This window comes from Schistocerca nitens, unplaced genomic scaffold, assembly GCF_023898315.1.
Source record: "Schistocerca nitens isolate TAMUIC-IGC-003100 unplaced genomic scaffold, iqSchNite1.1 HiC_scaffold_376, whole genome shotgun sequence".
NCBI classification, from domain to species: Eukaryota; Metazoa; Arthropoda; class Insecta; order Orthoptera; family Acrididae; genus Schistocerca; species Schistocerca nitens.
In genome coordinates this window covers 7,415,980-7,443,924 of record NW_026045910.1, presented here as the reverse complement: position 1 = coordinate 7,443,924, position 27,945 = coordinate 7,415,980, and positions in this window count along the sequence as shown.

Genomic DNA, 27,945 nt, shown 5'->3' with positions numbered 1-27,945 from the left:
CAGGAAAGCTGCATGCCCTCGGGAAAAATTACGGCTGTAGTTTCCCCTTGCTTTCAGCCGTTCGCAGTACCAGCACAGCAAGGCCGTTTTGGTTAGTGTTATAAGGCCACGTCAGTCAATCATCCAATCTGTTGCCCCTGCAACTACTGAAAAGGCTGCTGCACCTCTTCAGGAACCACACGTTTGTCTTGCCTCTCAACAGATACCCCTCCATTGTGGTTGCACCTACGGTATGGCTATCTGCATCGCTGAGGCACGCAAGCGATATATATATATATATATATATATATATATATATATATATATATATATATATATATATATATATATATATATATATATATATGCACCAGTATAATGTACTACTTAGCCAAACAGACAATACACAAACACACTGAAAACAGATGCTTAAGGAACTCAAGTGACTAAATAGAAAAAAATAAGAAATAGAAAAAGTAAGAGATAACCACAGCAACACTCATTTAATTTGATAAAATCTCCATCTTCACACACATTTCAGCAGAAGAATCCATGAAAGAAATTTGCACGTAAAAGAAAACATATCCTTATAATCAATTATTGAGTAATAAAAACCCAAAATATAAATCTGTAGTTCTAGGAAAAAATAATGAAAGAACATAATGAACAAATAGAAAACAAATACATAGCCTAAGATGAAAAACTTTATAGCATTAATCACATAAAACAATATTTTTAATCAAAATACTTAAGTAAATTTATACAAAGAAATACTCGCCCTTTAAGGAAAGAATGTCTAATTGCTGTCAATTTAAAAGAAAAAGATGATACTCCCATTAACAAGCAAGAGAGCAAGTATAAATACCAGAATCATAGCTACTGTGCTAGAAAAACAATACTTATATGAATTATAAATGGTTGTAGAAAAAGATAAAAAATTTACACTACAATGCTACTTAATAACCTTAATTCACCTACGCAATTTAAAGAAAGAGAAGCAGCTATATTTGAAGAACTTATAAGAAATCACCACAAAGCAATTCTAGATATCAAATTAAATATAGCCTTGTTACTTAATAATCTTCATTTACTTAAACGTTCATAAATAATATTGGACAAACAAATTAGACCAGAGGAACGTAAAACAGTTACTAGCCATACTCAAAATCATCACTTAGCAAATCTACTTCCCATTCAACAACAAGTTTTCCTCTCAGCAAAAAGAACTACCTGTGGGATGTCCAATCAGTGGCCTCCTAGCTGACATTTTCATCACTCACAGAGAATATCAAATCTTTGACAACATAGTTAAATCAGAGTAGTACAAAATAAAATATTCGTACAATCTCGTATAAGGCGACTTCATGAAGAGTTAAACACCAGCCACCCAAAAATACAGTTCATCATTGATATATAAACAGACGAAAAACAGAATTTTTTTAATCACACCATAAACAAGAGAAGCAATAAACACGACTTTAAAATCACCAACACCATTATTCATAACCGGTCCAATCGGCCCATAACTCCCAAGGAAGTTAGCTTTAGATATTTACTATACAGATTGAACAAAACACGTATGAATAAACGTGACTACACAGAAGAATTGAAAACGACAAAGGAAATTGCAGAGGATATTGGGTATGATTCAACGACAGTAGATAAAACGAACAACAAAATACAGAAAAAGCAAAACGCAACCAGGAACACATCCATATTCACAGATACAACACAACTCACAACAAATCCGCAGTCAGTACACAATAAATGGCATGTAATGACACAGAGGGTGGGGAATTTACTAAAGAGAGAAGGCCTTAAAGTAAAATACAGTACCAGCAACACGATACACAGAAGATGTGGAAGAAATAGAATTAACACTGCCAAATACAGCAAGTAAAGTATCTATCACCCCACTGGCAACTGTTGTCAATCTATATATGTGGGTCAAATATGCAGGAATTTTAGAATCGGGTATACAGAACATTTTACTGCACTGAAAGGCAGTAGCTTACTTTCAACATTTGCAGATCACCTAATGGCACAGAATCACCACCTAACGAACTTAGAAACTTATTCAGAAACTCTTAAAACTATTAACACCCTATACCAAAAATTAACAATAAAAGAAAACTATTATATCCCGAAATCCGTAGGCCAAAGATATATAGTACTCAACGAATACACATCATTTTCCAACAAGACCCTCTTTGCCACAATAGAAGAACTATATAAATAGCACCCACCCTCTAAAATTAAATTCGTCTCTCTCCCCATACTCCACACCATTCACTCCACTTATCCTCTCTCTCTCTCTCTCTCTCTCTCTCTCTCTCTGTCTCTTTCTCTCTCTCCCCCTCTTACACATACACACACGCGCACGCATGCACACACATACACACACACACACACACACACACACACACACACACACAAACGTACATGAGCTAAACATCACAAACGTTCAACAACACTTGAAATTCGTGCACCACATCCCAAACAAACATGCATCGAAATAAATGAATACAACACGCACATAATAACACGTAATGGCGGCAGAAACTCGAAACCTGACCAAAAAAAACGTAGGAAAGGTATGTATAACGACAACATATCGCAAACCAAGGACAAGTCGTCACAACATCAAGAAAACTGTAGGAAAACATGCTAAATAAATTGAGGGGACTGATGACCACAGATGTTAAGTCCCATAGTGCTCAGAGCTAAATAACTTGATATATAGCGATTCTCAGCTGGATATGCGTAATAAATAGAAACTAAAAAAAAGTTTTACTGTTTGTAAATACAAGACCATAAACTCTGTAGTAATTCTAAAGCTACCCGCTTAGACAACCAATAGCTTCATGTGAGGTATATAAATAAATGTATACATAAGCAATATTCTGAAATTTACAACAAGCTAGAAATTTAGACCAATCATAAGTGGACAACATAGTTATGTTTTAGCTCATTCATACATGTGTCATCTCTGTACTTTATGGAAACTAATATAAAATACTTGAGAATCGTTCAATTTACAAATGGAAATATTTTTCTTTACAGGTCAACATGTAACAACAGTTTTGGAAAATAAACAAATAAACCTTTCTAAGTTAGCACAAAAAGTGTTAAAACATGTCTGGATGACAACAAAACTATAAAAACTGTCTCTTGCATTAGGCGGAATTCCTCTGAAATTTTTCTCAGCAAGGACAGAAGTAAGAAGACCTGTAGCATTCACAAGGTGATTGTACAGGGTAATTAAGTTGCCCCCACCTATAGGTTTTATACAACCCTCAATACCTTCAAATACAACAGGCAAGATTTTCGTATTACCTAGCCCGCTAAATGCAAACTGTCAGTCCTACAGAAAAAAATGAACGCGACATTTTGTAAAAAATTTAATTCAGCTATCTTTGTACAGGGATATGGATTCACTGGAGTCCACAATTTTCGAGCTAGTCAAGAAAAACAAAGGTCATTTTGCACCTTTTTCTTGAAAAATTCCAAAACTACAGAATCCCAGCATAAAATTTAACTACCTTATTGAACCTACAAAAAGGGCCATTTTCTGTAGGACTAATTGTTTGTGCATAGCGAGTGAGAGTATATGAAAATCGTGCGCTAGATTTTTGAATGCATTTTGGGTGGCATAGAACCTATGAGTAGGAGCAGCTCAATCATCCTGCGTGTACAACAATTAGCTTCCGTTCCCAGTTTATATCTGTTGTGTATATCTACAAGATACAAGCTACAGTTACAGTGTGTTACTGCCAAATCAACTGTTGCACAAGCAGCAACGACAGCACGCAACTATGTTCACTGTACTACATCAAAAACTTATCGACTTTAGCCGTAGGAGCTAATTTATATTCCTTTAAGGTCAAAGCTGTGTGCAGATCTGATCGAGATAAATAGCGCACGGTCTCATTGAAGACACATTTCCGGTAATCAAAATGTTAAGTTAATTTGCCGACGAGAGTTTCACACTTTCCACTCTCCGCCTTACGCTTCAGTTTCAGGACCACGTATTTTTTCTCTGAGTCCTATGAATTCTGTAACAACATCTCCTTACAATCACCTTCCTTAAAATTCCTTTTCTTTATTGACACGTGAAATGTTATAAACTTATTATCAGGGCTAGTCGGGGAAACACGGCTTATACACATCTCTTTTTAGAAACATCATGAATATTTACGTTGGTTACGTGACACATTACGCTACCCGTATCTGTGTAACTTATTTTAACATTTGTTTTCTTCAACATAAGAACATAAAGTAAATCTACGGAATTACGAATGCTGGCTTTAGCTTCACGTTAAGTGATCAGGAAATCTACTCTCACTAATTAAATGCCACACACTGAGGAAAAATATCTTCAAATTTAAGTCCAATTACAACCACTGGACAAAACTGAAGGCTCGGGAAATATTTACTGCGTGTTAGCAGTACAGATAACAACCATGTAAATGTATCGTTATATAAATTAACACACATGTGTAATGTAGCTTGGCAGAAAATGTGCTTGAGTGTCTCAAAAAACACTGCTCCATCATTTTTACAGTATAAGGCAATTTCATGTTTATAATAATTAATGACGGGGCACTGACAAAGTTGGAAGCCCCTTTCCGCGTTGCACGGCTGTTACATCAGCAGCAACCTGGTCCGTCACTTATTCGTCATCTAAACAGTGCCAGAAATCCCCTGCACTGCCGTGAACGCTCCCTTAAACAAACATAAAACATATACGTTATGTAGCGTTTCCGCAACATACGTAATGTGCTGTAATGAAGTGTTAATTTCTTTATTTCTGAAACGTCCCCTTTGAACAATTTTACACGAGACTGTGCTTTAACTGATACACAATATTTTTTTTTAGCGCAACGCAATCTGACTTTCAAAAATCTCTACAAAAAAAAATGGCCCTGACTAACATTAACCTATGCGTTTCACAAATCGCTTACCTCACAAAAATCTTGGTTACTCCCACTACTGCAATACAGCAAGCGCCACTACTGCCAGCTAAATAAAAGATTCAAACTATGGAAGGCACTAACTACTGATAGTTAGCAAATGAAAGATATTAATAGAGAACAAACAATGTATTTACCTTAATATCATCATATAAATATATAGCAGTTCATGACAAATTTCAAAACTCCGCCATCTCTCTCCCCACATCCACCACTGCTGGCGGCTCACCTCCAACTGCGCAACGCTACGCGCTGTTCACATCCAGCTGCCGCTGCCCAACACTACAATGGCAGACAACAATGCAAACTACCCACAGACTGCACACAGCACAGCCAGTGATTTTTCATATAGAGCGCTACGTGGCGTTACCAATAAGAAAACATAAACAGCCTACTTACATAGCCCCTATGCTCCCCACAAAAAAATTTACAAATTGTTTTGGTCAGTGGCCAATAATGATTTGATAAAATTTTTCAGAATTACAATAACAAAGATATCAAATGCACACACTTATTGATACAATGTTGGTCAAGAGCTAAAATTTTCTCACAGTCCGTAAAGACAGTCCTCATCATTCGTCACAGTAAAATTGCAGTGTTTTTCTCTAAGTCTAAGCAGTAAAAGAAAATGCACACTGAAGTAGTGGATTTCCAAGTAGTCTTGAAGAAGTAATGTTGTCCTTCCAACGAAAAACAGTGCTGACTCTTGACATGCAGACAGGTCATGGGCCACAACAGAGCAAACCCACAGCGGAGTCAGTCGAAGTTTTGAAGAGTATTGGTGGGTAGGTCATCACAGAGCAGACTCACTGTAGTCCTGGTAGAGATAACGGTATTGGTGGGCCACCAGAGGTGCAGACCCACTGCAGTCCTTGTAGAAATAATGATATTGATGGATCATCAAAGATGTAGACCCACTGTAGTCCTTGTAGAGATAATGGTACTGGTGGGTCATCAAAGATGCAGACCCACTGTAGTCCTTGTAGAGATGGCCAGCAGCCATCTGTTGTGACTGTGCAGGTGCACAATCACCATTGAAGAGTCTTGCGGATAATATAGCAAGTCCATAACCACCACTTGTGCACTCACAATTTTTTTGGAATTGTCCTTAGAACCAGCAATGCTGTTATCCAGTCCCTTGCTGAAATATTAATACACGTGCAAACACTAACAGTCCCTACTTCTCACATATTGTCCATATACAATGACAACAGAAACGTGTGCAGTGAAATGGAACTTACAAGTCAATAATATGATGAAATGGTGTCAATTACAATTGTATAACATAAGAATACAATTACAAAGGTACAAAATACATCATTAAAGAACATAACAATACAGATAACATTTGTAGTACAGGCTTTACAAAAGAATGGAAATAGACATATACATCAGTGTGACAGGAATTATAAGTACCTGCATAAAAGATCAGGATAACTTTGGAAACATCAACTTCACACATGAGCAACAAAACAGAACAGATAAATAATGTCTAAACATCTTTACAAAGTAAATAACATATTATTAATGCAAATTATATTTGAGGATAACAGTATTCCTCATCATAGTGAATGTAGCTTAGTATCAGAAGAGAAAAAAATTCTATGAAACAGTACACAGAGACAGGAAGCAAACAAATACACAAGGGTACACCAAACACATAGGGGGATAACACAAAAGGAAAGGACAGGGTTTGTTTTCAGTGTAATATTTGGTACTGCAGTCCAACCTAAAACTTCATTCCATAGATTTTTCGTCTTATTTCAACATTTTTTTCCACCAAAAAATCCTATTCAAGCATGCTTTCTGTATATATATGTTCACATATTTCTTACCTCATTATTTATTTTCCATTATCTTACTTCATCATTTATTTCCAAGAAAATCCTACCTAAACCTCCTTTCTGTATTCTATTCATATTTCTTTCAAAATAATTATTTCTCATTGTACAATACTCATTCTGGCCCAAATCTTTGTCATATAACTTCTCAATGCATTTCTTCCAATTCATCACAACTCGTTCTCTTATATAGCCTACCCCATCTTAAGCAAACTTAAATCTACTGAGCTCAGATGCTAAACTAAGGGACAAGGCAATGCAGCAGCACAAAACAATTAACACAAACAGCAATGACAAAAAAATGGAAATTTGCAAAGCAAGCTACAGTAAATCTAAATTACCAAGCAATGCAACGTTACAACTAATATGAGCCAATGTGCAGCAACAAGAAAAATAAATCAGTAGTAAAACTAGCTTAACAGAGTAATACAAAGTTGAATTCAGTAACACTATGCCTGGCAAACAGCAGCAGCAAATAAAATTTAAACCTAGACCTCAAGCAGAAAAAAATATTACACTAAAAATGCCCATGTCTAATACCTATGTCACATCTTAACACTAGAGTAATGCATCACGATAACTTACTCTACCAGAAAAATTACCAAGTAGTTGAAAAGAAAATTATGTATGCAGTTCCTGTGAAGGTAAATGTCTTTTTGTGCTCCCTCATTTTATGAAAAAAATTATTATTTACTCGATCTGTAGACAGAAAATATTTGTATTAGTACATCTATAAAATTTTATTTTAACCAACGCTGAAGTGCAGCTAGAAACTAGATATTAAACAAAATGAGTTAATAAATACATAAAGCAAGCCATATGGCATTTCTCTCAACTAGCACGACAATAACCGTGAAATGTTTCTCATCGTTTGATTAGGCATTTTAGTAAATATCATAAATTAAGAGCTCCACAGTATAATCATATGTTTTCAAGTTCGACCGTGTCGTTTTTGCGATGCTTTCTACAAAGGAACGTCAATAGCGAGGATAATGTCCTCCCTTTTTTTTCTACCTGTGCCGCTGAAAGGCACACGCTAATGGCTTTTTTCTTTTTTTTTTCGGGCAGCTGTCGCCCAGCTGGGTGCCCACGACGCATTATGTGCAGGTGGTCACTTAACTTTCTTACCAAAATATTCACGACACCAGTTTCCGTTACAGTGACAGTCTCATATAAAAAAATTCACAGGTCGAGAATTTGCGTTACCAATGTGTAGAAACAAAATCTTATGAACATAACAGTGTCCAAAAATTTTCGCCGGCATTGTGATACATTCACGCATTTACACACATTTCATAACTCTTAAAGTACGATTCTTGGTTTCCAACATCCTTTTTCACAAGTCAGAGTCCCTAACCACTATTCATTATTCCTTACCTTATTACACATATACATATTCGTCGACACTTCTTCAGTATTTCATCATAATTAATACATATCATAATAAACATTCCTCAACAACATAATACACATCGTCGTCGTAATAATAACATCATAACACCACAGTCAAATCTCAAAAACGTCGTAGCTTTCTGCAATAATGTCAAAACCTAAAAAAATTCTCTGCTCATTTCAATAGTGTCATCTACCTCAAACGTACTTTAAAATCATGCTCCCTTACCAAATACATCATTCAAAGCTCTCATAGTATCACAATGGTTCCGAAAAAATATGAACAGTTCACAAATTACAGACAAAATACAATTTCATAAGTGTGAAGTTACCCAACTGTGAAATTGCGTAAACATGTGTCACTGATGTAGTAAAAAAAATGTTTATCTCTCAGTTAAATGATCAGATAGCTGTGTAATTTGTGTGTCAGGGAAATATGGTACCGATGTGTAAAGTTGTATAAGCAAATACCATATTAGCTTGGGCTCCTTGTGCTTGCCAAACACATGGTACACAAAGTAAGCGTGTACCCCCCGGAGGATTAATGTAATTATACCCTCAGGTGTGACAGATTACAGCAATGGAATGAAATGTATCACTGAAAACTTTCTTTGTAATTCAAAAATCTTGAAAAATAAATGGTTTAAGTACAAAATTGATCACTCAAATGCGTGTCCTGTAGCGCTAAATGTGCGTCTTGCTGTAAGATAATTCTGTGGAAGTGTCGTAGTTATCGTCCTCTGTAAGCAAAGTTCTGCTGAAGTCAATGTACTTACCTCATCATAAACGAAAGTGAAATGCTTTGCGAATAGATATCGTAGTTATTATGTTTATTGCCGTGATGAAGAAAGTACTGTGCTGTAACGTATTGTTGTGCTACGAAAAGGCTGTCTCATTGTAGCTATACCACAAAAGTTACTACTAAAACATGTTTTTCTTTCCAGAAGAATTCAGAAAACTGTGCAGGTATAAAACAGATACACCACAAAAGCAACATTGTAAATTGTCACTCATTAGTAGCGTCGTGATAAAAATCGTGTAGCTGTCACATAAACTAACCTCTGTGTCATCTAGTATCTCTCAGAAAGCACTTTAAATTCAGAATGTATTTTCAAATAAACCAAAATGTTGCATTAAAATCTCATTAGCAGTACTGGTAAATGTTCTAAGTATGTGAGCCTTATAGTTGTTATGTAATCGTGCAACAAACAAGCAAGAATGCACACACACAATAACACTGTGTCGTCTGTTCACAATAACAATGCATTTGTAATTTCTGTTTAAATAAGTTCTCTTGGTTCTTGACTGGATATTTAACTTCAAACATTGTTGCATGTTAACAGTTTCTTAAGTCTGACAAAGCATACTAGAAATGTGAAGTGAAAAGTTTTATGGCAAAGACAACGTTAAAAAGCAGATTATCTTTCAATAAACGGTTTTACATGCGAAATGTGGTGTAAACCTTTACTCTTCCTAGTACGCAGAGTTTCAACTTCAACGCAATTATCATGTGGTATACGTCGGATTCTGTAAGGTCCATTGTAAACTAGAAAGAATTTGTGACTCAAGTGTTTCTTCTTATGTGACAATGAATGAGCTTTAATGAGAACTTTCTGACCAATACATAATTTGCATTTGCTTTACCGTGTAGTTTCCTCCTTTTGTCTGCTGCAGATTTTATATTTTTAATAGCCAAATCAATTATGTCTTTGTGTCGAAGTTTACATGTATTCGGGAAAGGTACAAGCTCTCTGATTCTGTTTGGTGGTTTTTCATTCTTCAGTGCAAGAGTAGGAAGTAAAGCAGTGGAGTCATGAGGCATTTCATTCAGCACGTTTTGAAATAAGTGTAAATATCTGTCCCAATGCTGATGCTTTCTGTGACAATAAAGTCTGCAAAGCTTATTGATTTCTTTCATAATCCGTTCAGATGGGTTACAATGTGGTGAGTACAATGAAATAAAAACAGGTTTGATTTTATGGTTGCGAAGCATGCGTGACCAAACAGCAGATCTGAATTGCGGTCCGTTATCTGAAATGACTTTAGCAACGCGGCAACTTCACGTAAGAAATTTTTAACAAAGCCGTTGGATACAGATCGTCCAGTGGCTTTACGTAACGGAGTGAAAGAAACAATTTTTGAAGTAAGTTCAACAGCAACTAGAATGTACGAAAATCCATTCGATGTTCTGACAAGGGGTCCCAATAGATCAACTGCAGCAAATTCTTTTAATTTAGAAGGAATGGTAGGAAACAACGGAGCACGATGTGAGATAGTATATGGTTTCGCCTTTTGACAAAGTTTACAAATAGACAGGACTCTTCGAATTCTCTTTTCCATATTGTTAAAATAACAAGTCGTTCGAAGAATATGATAACATTTTCGTGGACCAAAATGTGCGTAGCTGAAATGAATGTACCAAATGAGCTTATTAACAAAATCGTCAGGAATGCAAAGTACCCATAGCTTGTCATCAACAGTGCAGCTTTTCAACAGTATGTTGTTTCTAACCAGATAATAATGCCGAATCTGTGTCTTTTCATGCCATTTTCTTTTGATGTCTTTCCAAATCGGATCTTTATCTCGTTCATGAGCAATGTCCTTTAAAGATGTGGTGGTGAAGTTTCCAAAGGCGACTTTCTGAATGTAAAGAATACTGAAATTTTTCTCGAGGTTACCTTCTGTGTTACTTTTCTCCAGTCCAGCCGGTGCGCGTGACAGTGCGTCCGCAACAATGTTCTCCTTGCCGGGAATGTAGACTATTGTGAAGTGGAATTCTTGCAGAAACAATGCCCAACGTTTTAACCTGTCATGATTTAATTTTGAAGACATAAGAAATTGTAATGCACGATGATCACTGTATACTTTTACGTGCTTACCAGAAAGAAAGAAACAGAATTTGTTAAATGCCCAAACGATAGCTAAAGCTTCTAATTCAGTAACGGAATAATTTTTTTCAGATTTTGTCAGCACTCGGCTAGCAAAAGCAATGGTTTTCTGAACAGTAGTGTCATTTTCTATGGCTTCTTGAAATAAATGGGCACCAAGTCCGACTTTAGAAGAATCCGTGCTAAGGCAGAAATATTGTGACAGATCTGGATGAGCTAGTATTGGCGCGTTAAGTAGCGATTCTTTCAAAGAATTGAATTCCAACTGTGCTTGTTCGTCCCAGTTCCAAATAGTGTTTTTTCCAGTGAGAGAACAAAGTTTTGGTGTAACAAGAATTTGCATATTCAGAAAACGACGGTAAAAATTTACGAGACCCAGAAAACTGCGGACTTGTCTTTTTGTGGATGGAACTGGAATGGCTCTGATTGCTTCTAACTTTTCAGGATCCGGCTGAATGCCTTCAGAAGAAATAATATGTCCCAAAAACCTCACCTTTGACCTACCGAATTCAGACTTTTCCAAGTTAACTGTAATTCCAGATTCTGCAAAAATACGTAACAAACTGTTGAGGATGCGATTATGTTGTTCCCATGAAGCCTCTGCTATTAGAATATCGTCTACATATAAGGTGATGTGACGTTTTAAGAACTCAGGTAATATGGAATCTAGCCCGCGAATGAATGCTGCCGAAGAAATGTTCAAACCAAAAGGAAGTTTCCGAAACTGATAACAAACGCCGAAACAAAGGAAAGCTGTGTATTTTCTACATTCTGGATGAAGTTCGATCTGATAAAAGCTGGATCTGAGATCAATAGAAGACAACACTTTTACACCATTAAAATTTTGAAGAAGATCTTCCAACGTTTGCGGCCTGTCTGTTTCAGGAATGATGATAGTATTGATTTGTCTCGAATCTAAGACAAGCCTGATCGATCCATTTTTCTTCTCAACAACATGTAATGGATTGTTGTATGAGCTTACTGCAGGTTCAATAATGCCCTCGTCAAGCATAGATTGTATTTCTGTTCTAACACGGTCCCTATAATGTGCTGGAATTACATATGGTCTAACACAAAATTTAGTATGCTCACGAACACGAAATTGGTATTGAAATCCCTTGATTGTTCCTGTTTTATGAGTAAAAACTGTGGAATGTGCTTGTAAAATCTCAAAAAGGTCCTGCCTATCAGTGTCATTAAAATTCTCAATTGCTTGAATTTTATTCTGAATTAACTCATTAATTTCAAATATGCCGTCGATATCATCCCTGTCAGTACTTGCAGAGTTATTGTTAGTGTCTAGTTCCGTAGAAAATTCCGAACTGTTGTCCAACAGAAGGTAAAGCCGATTCATTTCTTCGTCATGGTTTGAGAGCCAATCTTCAAATTTCCAAGCTATTGACTTACCTTCCTTCTCTAAACTTATTTCAGCATCGTGAAAGTTTAAGATTGCTTTGTATTGATTGAAAAAGTCTACTCCCAATATAATTTCCGACGACAATACTGGAACAATAAGAAAGTTCATAGAGAAGCTGTGACTTTGGCAAAAGAATTCTAAATTGGTTTGTTGGCGTACATCTACACTTTTTCCAAAGATTGCACCTTGTAATTTAATCTTACATAACGGAAGTGTGGGGCAATCGTTCGATTTGTTGCATTTGCTAAAAGCTGTTTCACTAATTACGGAAATGGAACTGCCAGAGTCAAGTACTGCCGTAAATTTTACGTCATTTACAGTAATGTGAATCACAGGATATGCAATGTTGTTATGTTTTACGTCGTGTTCCTGGAGTAAGATGTCCCTAATGTCTTCCATTTTTACGTAATTACTAGCTACGGCAGTTGCGTCGTCAGTTTCATAAGTACGTTTTGTGGCTGCCAGCGGTGTGAGTCATTGCCTATTGTCTCTTTGTTGGCGCATCGTTATTGGGATTTGGAGACCTAACTTCTACAAATTCACCGTGACGAGAGGGCCCTGCCCTGTTTAAATCCCGCCAGTTCTGACGCAGTTCAGGTCAGTCGTTACGATCATACCATCTGTCGTCATGTCGGTAGATTCCATAGTTTCATTCTTGTCGGTCACGTGGTGGAGAATTTCTCCCTGAGTCGTAACTGCGCGCTGGACCGTTGCGTCTAAAGTTATTCTGTCTCCCTTGATAATAATTATTTTGGTTCCCATATTGTCTGTTTCTCTGATTGTCTCTGTGATATTCATTACCGCGGAGAGGTGATCTTTCCCTGTAATTATTACTACTCTGCCAACGGTTGTCATGCGGGTGGTGTCTGTTTTGGTCACGATTTGTGTTGTGAGAATAGCCTTGTCGTGTCCAGTTATTATTTCTGTCGTCACGGAATTGTGACGGATGTGACCTGTAGTGATTGTTTTCCTGTTTTCGCATCCCGCGACTGTCTGTCTCAGTTTCTAATTCTTGTAAGAGTCCCTGAAAAGCTTCAGTGTCGTCTTTGCAATGTCCTGCCAAAATAATATGTCGTAAATGTTCAGGCAATTTGATTAAGCAAATGCGGATGAGTTCTGAGGGGCTGTATGGGTTTGACAGGTACTGATTCTTGTGCAACATGTCTTCAAAATATTTCATAAGCCTGGAAAATTCAGATTGTTAGAAACTTTTCATCATTATGATGCTATGTTTTACTCGGTCTTGTGTAGCTTGAGACCAATATGCTGAGAGGAAGGCATGATAAAAATCTCCTTCACTGTGACAATCGTGAATGACCGATCGCATTCTTACAGCTGGTTCATTCCCCAAGTAGCCACACATAAATTCTAACCTGTGCTCCAATGACCAGTTGGGAGGAAAACAGTGAGAGGATTGATGAAGCCACGCTTGTGGATGAATGTCGTTGCCAGATTTCTTAAATGTTTTGAATTTACGTGTAGTAATGAACAGCTTATAGTCAAAATCATCGTGTCGGCGAGTAGCATATCTGTCATTGTTAGGTCGTGTCGGCGGTTCCATCTCAAAATTCGGTGCACATTGCCAGTTTCTTTCATAACTTCCGAAATGCCCTGTGTTATTATTTTGCGGCTTTTCCGTATTTCTAAGTCCCTCTTCCCGTGTTGGAGCGCGAGTGTCCTCTGAAATACGTAATTCTTGTATTACCTGTGTCAGCTGATCTTGTACTTCCCGGATTTCTCTTTGGTGTTGCGTATTAATTTGATTCAGATTTTGTTTCAGTTTCCTAATTTGTTCGCTCTCTTCTGTGTCATTAAAGACTACCGGGTTTGTGTCATTCAGATTATCATCTACCTTCGTAGATAAATTATTTAGCTGATCCGAAAGTTCAACTACTTTCTCTGATAATGAACTAATTTCCTCCATGTGTCTTTCTGAACCAATTTTCAGAGTATCTACTGTGTCCTTTCAGTTTTCTTGAGTTTTTGCAAGTTGCATAACCGAATCGATAGATGCACCTGAGTCAATTTTAGCTTGCAGGGTGTCATGATTTTGATGAACAATAGTTTGCAGTTCTTTTATGGCTGCTTCGTGATTCTGTAATGCATTTTCATGCCGCGAAAAAATAGGTTGAAAATGCTCGAAAATTTGTGTTTTTAGGTCATTACAGACTTTTTGACTTTTCGATTCGATGTTATGTAACTCAGTAGTTAAGTCTTCACGTGTTTGTTCAAGCGTATGTTCCACTGAGTCTAACTTTTGAAGCTTTTGTTCCATTGTGTCTAACTTTTTAAGATTTTGTTCTACTGTGTCTAACTGTTGCTGTGTTTGTCTCTGGTGTTGTTCCATTGTGTCTAACTTTTCAAGCTTTTGTCCCATTTGTTGCATTAACTGTAATAACAATGCACTGGTGTCTGAAACATGTTCCTCAGTGCTTTTCGGCAGTGAAGTTGCACCGGCAACATTCACATTTTGGCAAGCGGAAAATGTGGCTTGACTCATGTGAAAAAACGGTGAGGACGCAAAACCTGAGTCTACAGTATTTGCAAAATTGTGTCCTGTCATTTCGGATTCCTGAGGCGAGCTGTTGCCGAGCGATCGATAGATAATGCTTCCCTGTTCACTACCTGTTTCACTGTCTACGCCATTGTTTGCAGCCCGCTCCATTTCCCTATGCACACTTACCAAATTACTACTTTGAACGTCTGTTAATTCATTACACAGTGGTGCTGGCAAGCTACGCTCGTCGTCACTATTATTTCTCAGTTTACTTTGGAGCCTAGTGTTACGTTTTTCACACGCCATTATTGTCACAATATTTCACACGATAACACAGAAAAGCACAATTTGAAAAGCAAAATAAGATAACACATTAACATAGAAATGGAAATAATGTCTACTTAAATACTTGGTGCAAATCTACATGCATGTCACAACTGTTTTACTGTACAACAATGAAAGACTGCAACTACAAAGGAGATTCTCTCTACAATTACGCGCTAGCAATAAACAAAATCTACGCTAATTACACAAACTACAAGAAAAAAATCAGAAGATTCCAGTGAGGTATCCTCGGCTAAGGGTCGATATATGAAACATCCCCTTTGAAAAATTATACACGAGACTGTGCTTTAACTGATACACAATATTTTTTTTTTAGCGCAACGCAATCTGACTTTCAAAAATCTCTACAAAAAAATGGCCCTGACTAACATTAACCTATGCGTTTCACAAATCGCTTACCTCACAAAAATCTTGGTTACTCCCACTACTGCAATACAGCAAGCGCCACTACTGCCAGCTAAATAAAAGATTCAAACTATGGAAGGCACTAACTACTGATAGTTAGCAAATGAAAGATATTAATAGAGAACAAACAATGTATTTACCTTAATATCATCATATAAATACACTCCTGGAAATTGAAATAAGAACACCGTGAATTCATTGTCCCAGGAAGGGGAAACTTTATTGACACATTCCTGGGGTCAGATACATCACATGATCACACTGACAGAACCACAGGCACATAGACACAGGCAACAGAGCATGCACAATGTCGGCACTAGTACAGTGTATATCCACCTTTCGCAGCAATGCAGGCTGCTATTCTCCCATGGAGACGATCGTAGAGATGCTGGATGTAGTCCTGTGGAACGGCTTGCCATGCCATTTCCACCTGGCGCCTCAGTTGGACCAGCGTTCGTGCTGGACGTGCAGACCGCGTGAGACGACGCTTCATCCAGTCCCAAACATGCTCAATGGGGGACAGATCCGGAGATCTTGCTGGCCAGGGTAGCTGACTTACACCTTCTAGAGCACGTTGGGTGGCACGGGATACATGCGGACGTGCATTGTCCTGTTGGAACAGCAAGTTCCCTTGCCGGTCTAGGAATGGTAGAACGATGGGTTCGATGACGGTTTGGATGTACCGTGCACTATTCAGTGTCCCCTCGACGATCACCAGTGGTGTACGGCCAGTGTAGGAGATCGCTCCCCACACCATGATGCCAGGTCTTGGCCCTGTGTGCCTCGGTCGTATGCAGTCCTGATTGTGGCGCTCACCTGCACGGCGACAAACACGCATACGACCATCATTGGCACCAAGGCAGAAGCGACTCTCATCGCTGAAGACGACACGTCTCCATTCGTCCCTCCATTCACGCCTGTCGCGACACCACTGGAGGCGGGCTGCACGATGTTGGGGCGTGAGCGCAAGACGGCCTAACGGTGTGCGGGACCGTAGCCCAGCTTCATGGAGACGGTTGCGAATGGTCCTCGCCGATACCCCAGGAGCAACAGTGTCCCTAATTTGCTGGGAAGTGGCGGTGCGGTCCCCTACGGCACTGCGTAGGATCCTGCGGTCTTGGCGTGCATCCGTGCGTCGCTGCGGTCCGGTCCCAGGTCGACGGGCACGTGCACCTTCCGCCGACCACTGGCGACAACATCGATGTACTGTGGAGACCTCACGCCCCACGTGTTGAGCAATTCGGCGGTACGTCCACCCGGCCTCCCGCATGCCCACTATACGCCCTCGCTCAAAGTCCGTCAACTGCACATACGGTTCACGTCCACGCTGTCGCGGCATGTTACCAGTGTTAAAGACTGCGATGGAGCTCCGTATGCCACGGCAAACTGGCTGACACTGACGGCGGCGGTGCACAAATGCTGCGCAGCTAGCGCCATTCGACGGCCAACACCGCGGTTCCTGGTGTGTCCGCTGTGCCGTGCGTGTGATCATTGCTTGTACAGCCCTCTCGCAGTGTCCGGAGCAAGTATGGTGGGTCTGACACACCGGTGTCAATGTGTTCTTTTTTCCATTTCCAGGAGTGTATATAGCAGTTCATGACAAATTTCAAAACTCCGCCATCTCTCTCCCCACATCCACCACTGCTGGCGGCTCACCTCCAACTGCGCAACGCTACGCGCTGTTCACATCCAGCTGCCGCTGCCCAACACTACAATGGCAGACAACAATGCAAACTACCCACAGACTGCACACAGCACAGCCAGTGATTTTTCATATAGAGCGCTACGTGGCGTTAACAATAAGAAAACATAAACAGCCTACTTACATTTCAACAAAATGTATTGTATTGTGAGAGCTAGGATTTCATAGTGAAACAGTTTCCAAGTTGAATCGCTAAAAGTATACGTTTTCTAACAGTGCTTTCGACTATTCATTGCCCTTGATATTGACCTGAAGGTCATTAAATACTATTAAGACAAGGTACTGAATCTAGTGCTAACAACATTTCTTCCAACCCAAAAGAATGCAGTGTTAGACGGATCATATCAAAAGTAGGGCTCCTCTGCATCAACGAGGCAAACCTACAGCTGCCTCCACCTGAGCCCTGAGCAGGCCTCCAGTCCACTTAGCGAAGCAGCCATTACACCGCCCTCGTAAACGGCAGTAATCATGTACCTAGACGAAAGGCTGTTAGAGTGGCCCATCAGGAAAGCTGCGGAGGCTTACCAGGACTACGCCGAGGGTAGGAGGTAGGGAGACACAGAGAAACGGCAGGCGAAGGGAGGCAGTAGTAAGTGCCGTCTCGTAAGATTCTCATTCACCTATCGTGACATAGGGGAAGAGCAGCGGCCTTTAAGATAAATGAAGTGCCGTCGACATTGCCATTCCCGTATAGACTGTTATCTTGCTACCGAACTATTTTCTGCGAAAACAGTCACCATGAAACTGTACTAGTAATCTCAGTAAAACAGAGCGATTCCTAAAATGCTAACTATTTTCATTTTGTGTGCAACTTCTATGTTCGGTTGAAGCTTGAGCCGCCAGACACATTGGTAGGTGCGGCATAACGACCTATAACGAGCTAACATTCACTTGCAAGCGACAACTTCGGCAACCCCTGCACATCAGCAATACCGACTGATATGCCAGCTGCTATCTCAGCCGACGAACAGGCTACAGCAGGGAAGCCGACAAGCTTGCACACTAACGCACAAACACTACTCTGCACTGTGCATCCCATATGTGACCTAACCGATGATGAACCCAACTGGAACAGATATTCTGATGCTGTTCGAGAAGCCAACGCCAGTACCTGTAAGTAGGCTGTTTAGGTTTTTATGTTGGTAACGCCACGTAGCGCTCTGTATGAAAATCACTTACTGTGCTGTGTGCAATCTGTGGCTGGTTCGCATTGTTGGAATATTCACTATTATAGTGTTGGGCAGTTGGATGTGAACAGCGCATAGCGTTGTGCAGTTGGAGGTGAGCCGCCACCAGTGGTGGATGTAGGGAGAGAGATGGCAGAGTTTTGAGAGCGGACGATCTGGACGTGTGTCAGTCAGAAAAAGGAAATTTGTAAGACTGGATGTCATGAACTGATATATAATGACTTTTGAACACTATTAAGGTAAATACGTTGTTTGCTCTCCATCAAAATCTTTCATTTGATAACTATGCCTATCAGTAGTTAGTGCCTTCAGTAGTTAGAATCTTTTCTTTAACTGGCAGTATTGGCACTCGCTGTATTGCAGTAGTTTGAGTATCGAAGATTTTTGTGAGGTAAGTGATTCATTAAAAGGTATAGCTTATTGTCAGTCAGGGCCATTCTTTTGTAGGGATTATTGAAAGTCAGATTGCGTTGCGCTAAAAAAAGTATTGTGTGTCAGTTTAGTGTTGATCAGAATAAGTAAAGAGAGAAATGTCTGAGTACGTTCAGTTTTGCTCAGCTGTTTGAAAATCAAATAACGTAGAGGTTACCCAGCACTGACATTTACAAATTTTTCTAAGGGAACGTTTGATATCCTACTGCAGCCGCCGAGTAACATCGCTTCACAAGGTCAAATATATCCGCCTACATGGTACCCATTGCTAACAAAACCTACTCTTGCATGACCTGTCGTACGCAGCAAGAAATCCGCTACTGCTCTTACAACCCAATCAAACTATCGCTGATGCTTTCATTACCCTTGGCTCTTGCCTTGGAACGTTTATTCCTCTGCCCTTCAAACCGCTTTCAACTTTCGCCCCAATCTATCTGTAGATGAGCGCGTATTAATAGTTAATCATAATCAGACGTACTCGAACATCGCAGTATCCACATCCAGCAAGACATCACTTAATGAAAACTAACAAATATGCAGAGATGGCAGGAGACCTTTTGTGTTGGCCATCGTGCTGGTGTGAGCGTGGAAGGGCTCCTCCCCATAAATAAATATATGTTCATGAGCACGTAATTATGAATTACTTGCTCGTTCAGACAAGTGTTCGAATTTCCGTGTAAACATCATACTAGACAATCTGTGCTACTGACTCGCTTTATTACCAAGAAATCCAGGAACTATTACATGCAAGATTTAGTAATGAGACCGGGATAAGTATTTCTGTGTAACGCTCTGTAGTACCGTTTATTAGACCTGGCAGTGATGACACATAAGTATTAGTATTAATCAGTACTATAATGAATCATAAAGGTCAACTTGAGAAGTCAAGCTCAAGCCACAGTTCATCTCTATAATGTAATTACAGTAATTTATGTGTATAATTATCAGTAGCCAGTCCGAAACAGAGACATGAAAATCGCAACTACTTTGTAGTTAACATTATTGCAGTTTGCTGTGGACATATTACCATATAAATGTAGCTCTGACGTAAGTAATCTACGTTGACAAAACAATGGGCAAAATTAACTAGCAAACATTTTACTGGAACAAAATTTACATAATTCCAGTAATTAAAAACATGAAACGAGCTTAATAACAGTAATTTATAACAAGAGAAAAATTTATAACCTCGTCAGACAGATTTGTGAGGATATTCGCAATTTATAAAGTGGCCAATGAAGCAGCTCTGAAACAAAACCAAACGCGTCTAGTCTCAATAAAACTTTTTTGAAAGTCACAAAGACGGAATCTACCCAACATTATCTGTGAAACTACGACTCCGGAAAAGGAGATTTAAAGTCAGTTCATACCAAAATATTCTTTCATCGACTTGAAAAATTCTTTATTTTATAACTGAAAAGTTATTGTTAAACTGAATATCCAATTCAGGTCAATGTCACCTCATGGCAACCTATTCAACTTGCAAATAATTCTATACATTTTTATACCAAATGTGTTGACCGATACTTACATCATTTCAGTAATAATAATGCCAAGTTCTGATAAGAAACAAACAACGTTGGTACTCCAGACCAGAAAACCAAATAAATATACGTTTATGTACGTTTAATACACTATACGTTTAACACACTGCAGTAGTGTATAACAGTATCAGTTTGGTAGTGGTGTACTGTTTCAGTCAACGAATTAAAGTGCACAAGGCAACTGTCACTGTTACTTAATTATTTAAATAGTTTCATCAGAATTATTAAACTGAAGTGTAGTCAGCGAAGGGCCAACCAAGGAAGCACATGATAGTGTTATAACTGAAGCTAGGAACAGATTTTCACAAGCTCGAGTAATTATTAACCGAAGCAAACTATAATTCAGCGTTGCAATGATTTTACAAAACCAGAAAAAGCCAAGGTACCCTTGGCTGTGATTATGTGCGGCAAGCTTTCTGCGACGTTCGCATTAATTTGTAGCATTTGCCACTTCATCTCAGTACCATCACAAAAGCGTCGACGTGCGTGGCAGCGACGTACACGTCTGCTCAGTTCAAGCGCTGCCATCCGGCTCTCTTTCTTGCACACAGCCTATTTACTGCATCTTACCAAATTCCATTGAGGTATCTGATGCTTCTATTTTAATTGTACAGTGCCAAAGGTGATTTCTCTTGCCCTAACAAGGTACAACTGGTGACATCATATTAAAAAAAAGCTCTAAGCACTATGGGACTTAACATTTGAGGTCATCACTCTCCTAGACTTACAACTACTTAGACCTAACTAACCTAAGGACATCACACACATCTATGCCCGAGGCAGGATTCGAACCTGCGACCGTAGCGGCAGCGCGGTTCCGGACTTAAGCGCTTAGAACCGCTCGGCCACAGCGGCCGTCGACATCACACTGACACTCAGATTTTACGATGTAAATAGTTTTACAATATGAAGCGTTTTACATAAATATTAGGAATCATAACAACCATATTGCGACAGAACGGTAAGTGTAAAAAGTGTATATGTGTTATGGTTGTGTGTTTCATTCAGTCCTCCCACACACAGTCCACATTCATCATCATTGTGTGACGAGGTAATGGTGGCTAAATCTCTACTTTTCGTTAATACGCACCTGAGAGGATAAGGTGGCATCATCACTCCTACCCAGCACAGTACGTCCTTTTTTTCCCTGCCAGTACCATATTATCAACATCACTATCAGCAATTTCAACCATTATGATGTGACCCCAGGTAGTGAGCTTTGCAAATTCTTCTTCCTGGGGTAAGCGTCTTGAGTGATATTTAGCCAGTTAATTCGAGTGATCTTCCTCAGGTCTCTGTCTCACGGGTCTGGCGATGTTTCTCGAGGTCTGCTTTTTGCCTTCCATTTCAACAACGCCTTTGTCTATCGGTCATCATTTCTTCTGGCAACATGGACAGCCCATTGCCCTTTCATAGTGGCTGTTCTCCCTAGAATATCTCTGAGGTCACTTACTGATCTGGTGCCTTCTACCCTCTTTTTTTGTTTTCTTGTAAATCTCACTGTAGACCTGTTCACGTCACGCGGCGCAGTTATAAATTTCCGACTCGTATATTCGTGCAATGTCTGGATCTCACTGCCGTAAGTGAAAACAGAACAGAGTCACTGATCAAAAATAATTTTGTTTTTCGATTTTATTGTTGTGTTTGACCTGAGGATCGTTGAACGTCTTCTTAATCCCTGGCAGCCTAGCATGAAACGTCGATAGATTTCCGACCTGATATTTACATAGGGCTAAGGTAGACGTATTCTCCGACAGTGTTCAGTAGTAGAACGTTTCCTGCCGTGTTATATTAGACATAACTTTTGTCCTGGGTTGGTTTATGTTCATTCCCACTGCCTGATATTACGAGGCAAGATCTAAAGCCAAAGTCTGTAGTTCAACACCATTTGCCACTAGTACTATACCATCGGCAAATCTGAGACTGTTAAGCCTCTTCCTGTTGATTCTAATTCGTTATTCTTCCCTGTTCTGTTATGACACTGCCATTTCCAGCACGGTAGAAAACAGGCTCGGAGAGTGGGATCATCCCGTTTCGCTTCACTGTGAGTTGAAAACTACAGAGCTGATTTCCTGACACTAACAAAAGCTGTTCAATATGTATGGAATATGATTAATGGAGACCAGATTTGCGCGAGAGATAAGATACTTGACTGACAGACCCACTTAGAAAAGACATGTAGTATCAGTCATTGCTCACAGAAAAAGATAACATCGAGGACAAAATTATAAATAACACTATATCAGATTCGAAAGTTACATTTTAATTGTCCTAATTTTTGTGTGAAAATAAATAATATTTTCATTGATGGGAGTTCTTCATGTACAGTGCTTTACGTTATATTTCAAGTTAGTTTCTTATCTGAATGTTGACTGGGCTGTCACAGCTCTTATCTATATATATAAAACAAAGTCGGGTTTGTTACAACACTTATAACTCGAGATCTGCTGGACCAATTTTCATGGTTTTTGATTTGCTGGATTTGTCTCCGCCCCGAATAGCAGAATACATATTAAAAATAATGAAAAATTGACGAATAAAAATTTTCATGGTTTTTGATTTGTGGGATTTGTCTCCGCCCCGAATAGCAAAATACATCTTAAAAATAATGAAAAATTGACGAATACTTGAAAAATGCGTTATTTTCCCTAAAAGTTCTTTAGTTTCGGAGCTGTCAAATTTTTTTGTCAAAATCTGTAAGTAATGATTGACATTTATGCATCTATATATATATAAAACAAAGTCGGGTTTGTTACAACACTTATAACTCGAGATCTGCTGGACCAATTTTCATGGTTTTTGATTTGCTGGATTTGTCTCCGCCCCGAATAGCAGAATACATATTAAAAATAATGAAAAATTGACGAATAAAAATTTTCATGGTTTTTGATTTGTTGGATTTGTCTCCGCCCCGAATAGCAGAATACATCTTAAAAATAATGAAAAATTGACGAATACTTGAAAAATGCGTTATTTTCCCTAAAAGTTCTTTAGTTTCGGAGCTGTCAATTTTTTTGTCAAAATCTGTAAGTAATGATTGACATTTATGCATGTGTTCATAAACTATTTAAAATGGATGAATAAACTACTATGTGTATTTTTTTTAAAAAAGATTGAAAAATATTACGCGTGCGTTCAGAAATGTGTAATGAATACTTAATCATTTCAATAAATGCTCATTTGTTTATTACATGTCAAACATTTGTTGTCCAATCCTGTCAAATACTGTAACAACTATTTATGTGTGCGTTCAGAAATTTATTTTGTGTAAAATGTCTCGAAAGTTCAGGTAGGTACTGTTATATTTGTTTGTTTTAGACATTAATTTGTGTAAATTATTTATTAAATTAATTCTACAGGTTAACAAAAGTGTAAATGTCTTTTCATAGGTTGTCTATGATTTTTCTTGATAAGTTATTGTCTATGTCTCGATTGTTTTATGTGGTTTTATGCGAGTGCATATTCAGTATTAGTATTAATAAAAATGCCGCGTCCTAGAAGATCTAATCTTTCCCAGCGGAGCCGTAATGCAATTAGGCAACGGAATATCACGAGTCAATTATCTGACGAAGAACGAGAAATTGCCCGAGAAGAGCGCCGCGTTAGGATGGCGCAAAGAAGGGCCTTAATTCGTGCTTCTCAAACACAAGAGCAAAGAGAGGCAGCCCGTGAAACGGCTAGATTAGAAACGAGAAATCGTCGAGCTTATCGTACAGATGAACAGAGGAATAATCTTCGAAGTGCAAGAAGAAATGGTTCAAGTATTGATTTGAATCGAGCAGCGTTTCGATATGATTGCACCATCGACTACAGCTTGCATCGTTTAGTTTGCATTGGTCCAATGGACGTTGTTTGCCAGTTGTGGCGCATTGAAGTTTGCTGGTGAAACGCCTGGTTTGTGCTGCCTTAGTGGTAAAGTGACATTGCCATTAGTGGTCCCGCAACCAGAGCCATTGCGTTCCCTGCTTTATGGCGAAACACTAGAATCACGACATTTTCTAGCGAACACTCAAAAATACAATGTCTGTTTCCAAATGACTTCATTTGGGGCGGAAATTATCGAAGAACACGGATATAATCCGACATTTAAGGTAATTTACGTTAAAAACTTTATTTTCTATGTAAAAAAAAATTGGAATGTCGTTTGTTACAGTTCTGTATTTGTCTCTAAAATAAAAATGGTATGTTATTATTTGAAAAAAAGTGTTTCTAAATCTAACTATAACTGTGGCTTTGAATTTACAGATTCAAGGCCAGATTTGCCATCGCATTGGATCATTGCAACCTATTGAAGGTGCACAGCACAAATTCTTGCAAATATACTTCATGGGCATTATGGAAGAACAACTTGACCGGCGTCAAGGGATCAACACAGCTACGAAAAGAGCAATTCTCCAAGATTTGCAGCAAATGCTTCATGAACATCATGCATTGGTCAGGCTGTTCAAGACTGCTTTAGAGCGCATGCCAAGTGATGACTATAAAGTTGTAATCAGAGCAGATAAAAGACCAGCTGGAACACATGAACGCACATTTAATGCTCCAACAATCGATGAAGTGGCAATCCTGATTGTTGGTGAAAACTTGGAAACACGTGATATTGTGCTTACACGACGCAATACTGGGCAACTACAAAGAATATATGAAACACACCGTTCATATGACGCGTTACAATAACCGCTGATGTTTTGGCAAGGAGACGATGGATATCACTTTAATATCAAAATGATTAATCCATTGAATGGTAAGATCAATATCATTGTTTTCATTTTAACTTGATATACATTTTATTCTGTTTGCTTTTGGTATACAAAAAAAGTTGTCACTCCTAATTTAGTAGAGAGTAGCTGTAAGAGTCGTTAACCTATTAGGGGTTCTAAAATACAATTTTTACTGTATTTATTTCAGGTGAGGAAACTACCAAGAAGGTTACTTCGATGAATTATTACGCATATCGTTTGATGATTCGTGAAAATTCTGACAATTATTTGTTGCGATTTCGTCGACTGCTTCAACAATACTGCGTTGACATGTACGTTAAAATCGAAACGGAGCGCCTGACTTTCATCCGGTAGAATCAAGCTAAATTGCGTTCGGAAGAGTACATTCATTTACGCGATGCAATAAGCACAGAAGGAGATTCAGAAAATGTTGGTCGATTGACTATTTTACCAGCGACATACACATGTAGCCCGCATCATAAGCATGAATATGCGCAAGATGCAATGACATATGTTCGTCATTATGGTCGGCCAGATCTATTCATTACATTTACATGTAATCCGAAATGGATGGAAATTATTCAATTGCTGCTTCCCGGACAAACATCAAGTGATCGACACGACATCACCGCACGTGTTTTCAAGCAAAAAATTCGGTCACTAATAAATTACATTGTTAAGCAACACGTCTTTGGGATTACTCGATGCTGGATGTATTCAGTCGAATGGCAAAAACGAGGCCTACCGCATGCTCACATTCTAATTTGGTTAGTAGACAGAATTCGGCCAGATCAAATAGATGACATCATATGTGCGGAGATTCCTGCTCCTGAAACCGATCCAGACCTACATGACGTTGTAATCACGAATATGATTCATGGACCATGTGGCACTATCAACCGCCAATCACCGTGCATGGTCGACGGCAAGTGTTCCAAACGGTATCCGCGAAAATTCACGGCAGAGACTATCACAGGCTACGATGGTTATCCATTGTATCGGCGTCGATCGCCCGATGATAATGGTAGAACTATCACAACTAAAGTGAAAGGAAACGATTTCATAGTTGACAACAGTTGGATTGTTCCATATTCGCCACTTCTTTCCAAAACATTCAAGGCACATTGTAATGTTGAGTATTGCAATTCGGTCAAATCTATTAAATACATTTGCAAATATGTCACGAAAGGGAGCGACATGGCGGTTTTTGGTATCCAAACATCCAATATCAACGATGAAATCACGCGCTATCAAGTTGGTAGATATGTGAACTGCAATGAAGTAATTTGGCGTATATTCTCATTCCCTATTCACGAACGTTATCCCATTGTTGTACATTTGGGGGTGCATCTAGAGAACGGTCAGAGAGTATATTTCACAGCGTCGAATGCTGCTCAACGTGCCGAAACACCTCCAGCGACAACACTGACCAGTTTCTTTGCGATTTGTCAAAACGATCCGTTCGCTCGAACGTTGCTTTACTCGGAAATGTCACGTTATTACACTTGGAACGCTACATCGAAGAAATTTCAACGTCGGAAGCAAGGCGATGCAGTTCCTGGTCATCCAGATATACGTTCTGCTGATGCTCTTGGTCGTATTTACACAGTTCATCCGAAGAATGATGAATGTTTCTATTTGCGGTTGTTGCTGGTACATGTTCGAGGGCAAACATCATTTGAATCACTACGAACTGTTAATGGTATAGTGTGCCCCACATTTCGTGCAGCATGTCAAGAGCTGAATTTGCTTGAAAACGATACTCATTAGGACACGACAATCGCTGAAGCAATTATTTCTGCATCTCCAAGTCAGATACGCACATTATTTGCTATCATCATTTCGACATGCTTCCCATCGAACCCACGTGACCTGTGGAACAAATACAAAGATAACATGTCAGAAGACATTTTATATCGAATTCGTGTCAGCTCAAGAAATCCCGATCTTGAGGCGAATGAGGAGATGCATAACCAGGCTTTGCTCTTGATCGAAGATATGTGTTACCTACTTCATGTGCGGCAGTTTGTTAGTTAGGTTAGGAATGCCAGCGCCAGATCGCGGAATGAATGACGCATTTAATAGAGAATTGGAACGTGAACGTGAATATGATCCACATGAACTAATCCAATCAGTTCAAACGAATGTACCACTGTTGAATCCTAAGCAGAAGGAAGTCTATGATACACTGATTAATACAATTGATGATGGAAATGGTGGCTTATTTTTTTTGGATGCCCCCGGTGGAACTGGGAAGACATTCCTCATGTCATTGATTTTGGCCACTGTACGTGCGAGATCCGAAATTGCGGTAGCAATTGCTTCTTCTGGAATAGCGGCCACATTGTTTGACGGATGCCGTACGGCTCACTCAGCGTTAAAATTGCCATTAAACCTTCAAACTACTGAACAACCGACATGTAACATTTCGAAACACTCCGCAATGGCCAAAGTTTTAGTAGCATAAAAAATCATCATATGGGACGAATGCACAATGGCGCACAAACGCGCATTGGAAGCACTAGATCGAACATTAAAAGATCTGCGCAATGACTCGAGATGTTTTGGTGGTTCAAAGATTTTATTATCTGGCGATTTCCGACAAACACTACCAGTAATTCC